The sequence below is a fragment of the Lygodium microphyllum genome, chromosome 28 (genome assembly GCF_053477565.2).
Source record: "Lygodium microphyllum isolate KBCC chromosome 28, Lygodium_microphyllum_v1.1.10, whole genome shotgun sequence".
In the NCBI taxonomy this organism is placed as follows: Eukaryota; Viridiplantae; Streptophyta; class Polypodiopsida; order Schizaeales; family Lygodiaceae; genus Lygodium; species Lygodium microphyllum.
The window spans coordinates 11,780,611-11,784,560 of NC_141162.1; positions in this window are offsets into that span (position 1 = coordinate 11,780,611).

The window sequence follows — 3,950 nt, forward strand, 5'->3', positions numbered from 1 at the left end:
AGCATGCTGATGGGCAAGTATTTCTCAAAGAGACAGACCGTCTCCACTGCTCCTTGTCTGGTGGATTCAATAGAGGACATCTTAATCTCCTTCTGTGAGATCCATTACACCAAAGTCAACAACCTGTAAATGGCCCCACGTATTTTTGGAGTAAGACATCCTGCGATCGCGATCGGTAGTACCAACTGCCACAAATGAGAAAGCATTATGAATACTGACTACACTCCAAATAGCAAAATAGGCACGCCAATTACAATCCATTCGTAGTACAAACCTGACATATCTTATGCCAGTCATGGGATTTTAGCCCTGATAATTGGTCGTCTTTAGAAAATGCAAACATGAGAGAATGCATCATACCCGTCGGAGTGTAGATAGACTTGACTACTTACTTCACAATGTGCTCTTCTTTAGTGGAAAAAACCCAAGGAGCGTGAGGTAGCTGCACACAACCATAAGCACTTGACTGCGGCCAAAGCGCCTCCATCTTACCTACCTCCTTCAAATCCATTCGTGCCCCTATAGTGTCTCTCTTTCCTATGATGTGATCCCAAGCTGCCCACATTCTTGAAAATATACACAGGATCCAAAAAGTGGTTGACCTGTAAGTGGGTCCAATATGGCAACTCGTAGAAAACTGAGAACCGTCACATTTCGTTTGGATGTGACTCTGCGTGGACCATTTTAAGCTCGTACCAGCTTGCGGCGTTCATATGTTTTGGAGGTCATCCAAGAAAATCTTCCCTGATTTCATGATCCTCTGGCAAGAAAGCGGCATGTCCTTGATATACCATCATCTTCATGGTTCATGACCTTCGGGAGTCTAACTCTGGCCCGCACAATGGACATGCATGATAACCTGAGGTAGCCAGACCTGTTCCAACACCACGACCCAGTGAATACAAGCTTGAATGAGATAAAATATAGATATTACCAATGATAACGGAGGCCTGTTCACCTGAGCATTCTCGGAATCTCGGAAAGTCATGCATCGTCCACATGAGAATGGCTCAAATATTGGCACACCGCCGACCATCGCGCTTGCCCATATCTTGCACGGTGACCCCCTCCTCCCAAAAAATATTAAGCTCATCGACTAATGGACGAAGATACACATCCATATTTTTGACTTTGTAGCGGCCAGGGACGAGTAAGCTAAGGATGAGATGTGCTTTCTTTGTAGAAAGCCATGGAGGGATATTGTAGTTGGCAAGGACTATAGGCCACACAATGTAAGAAGTTGAGCGCAGACCGAATGGGTTCACGCCATCAATTGCAAGACCGAGCCGAAGATTCCTTGGCTCTTGGGCAAAGCCTGGGAAGGTAGAGTCAATGTGGCTCCATGCACGTGAATCTGCTGATATTTGTTGAACTCCATCTATGGACCTATTTTGCGCATGCCACGTTGTCAAGCTTGCCATGCCAGACGTACAAAACATGTGGTTTATACGGGGGATAAGTGGAAAGTGTCTGAGAACTTTTTGAGGAATGGTTTGCCCTTGCAAGTCATGTCAATACCTGTGAGCACCACACTTTGGACATGTCTCCATAGTCTCATATTCTCCTTGAAACAGTATGCAATCATTGATACGTGCATGGAGGTTGTTGTAGTCCATGCCAAGCTTTCGTAAAACATATCATGCATCATCACGAGACTCGGGCATGGTATTTGCAGGTGGTAATATATGATATTTTAATAACCTGAAAAATATCATAAACACCTTGAAAAAGCACAAATATTTTTAATAATAGTGCCAAAAAAAAAACAACAAAGTATATGTACAAGGTACCTTAACAACTCAATCACACTCGCATCGCTCCACCCGTATTTTCCTTGCACACTTAAGAGTGCAAGTAGTGTCTTCAAGCGAGATACTCGGCACCCATCATATAGTGGTATAGATGCTTCCTATCTAAGCGGATCAGAAGTCTCGATATCCATGGAAATCAATGCATCGATCATTGCCTCGATCTCAAGATTGTAGGTAGGTGTCTGGAAGACTGCTCTCCTCTAGCATTGACGGTATAGATTGGCCTTGCAAGTGGTGGATTGGCTCATGCACTCCATCCATCGCACGCCCACGAACTCTTCTAATTGACTGTAAATGGTGCACTCCTCCTTGGGACGAGACATCACCTCCCTGGATAGACAATTTGCCATCTAGACCCAATCTTATTGTATATGGTATTTTAGCTTGCGAGTACAATGCATGATTGATATTAATTTTTCTTATCGCTTGTTGAAAATCCGAAATCTCTTGATCAATTATCTCAGATTGAAACTCCCCAAATCATTGTACTGTTCTGTAGACAATCGATGTTTTCATCTAATTGCCATCTTGAATTGAGAGCAAGGACATGGGACATGCTAATTAAGATACGCCTCGCGATCTTGAACAACATGACCTTCATCGTTTTCCATTTTGTCTATGTTACAACAAACAATTTGTTTTTGTTATCATTCTTTTTTTTCTTAAATTCTTATCCTCTCCTTCCATCTCTCTTTTTTTTCTTTCTTAAATTTTTATCCTCTCCTTCCATCTCTCTCTCTTTTTCTACGTTACGACTACGACCACGACCACAACCACGACCATGACCACGACCACGACCACAACCACAACTACGACTATGACCACGACCACGACCATGACCACGATGACTATGACCACGACCACGACCACGGCTATGACTATGACCATGACCAGGATCACCACCACCACCACCACGAGTACGACTATTGACTACGACGATGACCACGGCCACGACCACGACCATGACTACGACTACAACTATGATGACTACAACCATGACCCATGATCATGACCACAACTACGCTGACCATGATCACGACTACGACCATGACCATGACCATGACCACGACCATGACCATGACCATGACCATGACCATGACTACCACGACCATGACTACAAATACGACTACCACTATGACCACGACCACGACCACAACTATGACTACGACTACGACTACGACTACTAGGACCACGACCATGACCATGACCACGACGACCATGACTATGGGTAGGTTGCACTCACTAAGAATAGGATTGGCGATTCACCTCATCTTCTCTCCATCATCAATAGAATTCTCCTTTACCATTTACAACTCACCCATCTTCTCTCCACACTATTGCACACTACAATCTCCATGAGGGCATGAGATTGGGATCTGCACAGATACCAAAGCATGATCTCTAGCTTGATAGTTGCATATATACTACTACTACTCATGGAATAAACCTTAAAATAGTTATTATGCTCAAATATATGCTTGTTAGAGCAAAAATTTGTTCCTAAGACTATTCTAAGGAAGAAAGAGGATTAATGATAAAAGAGTGTCCTTCCTTGCAAGTGTTTTTATATTATATTGATTAATTAAAATTGATAGTTGAATATGAGTTTCCTAAGAGATCTTGTGGTGATGTTGTTTTAGTTTTGCGAAGCATATGAATGATGTTGTTTTAGTTTTCTGTATTTGTCTTTTTAAGAAGAGATTGATTTTTATGGAATATCTAAAGTTATTTTTGGGATTACATTATGAAAAATGAATGTTTTTCATATCGATACGCTGATTTCCTTCGTTGTCTATTTGCGTAGTGGAGGCTAGGACAAGCCCCATGTACGAGAGGTCTCTTTGCAAGAAGAACATTATGCTAGGAGGCACAAGTATGCTAGGGCTCTCTAGCCATATATCCCTTAGGTTTGTTGAGGATCGGCCTAACTCCTATTAGCCTAGGATGAGCTTATTGTAAGGTCCTATTTACTTTTCTCTCTTTCTTTCCCTCTCTCATTTCCTCTCCCTCCCTCACCCTGACCCTCTCTTTCTCTCTTTCCCTATTAGGTTTAATGATTTTTCTCTCTTTTTCTCTCTCCTCTCCCTCTCTTATTGATTTTTCTCTCTCCTCTCCATCTCTCATTTCCCTTTCTCTCTT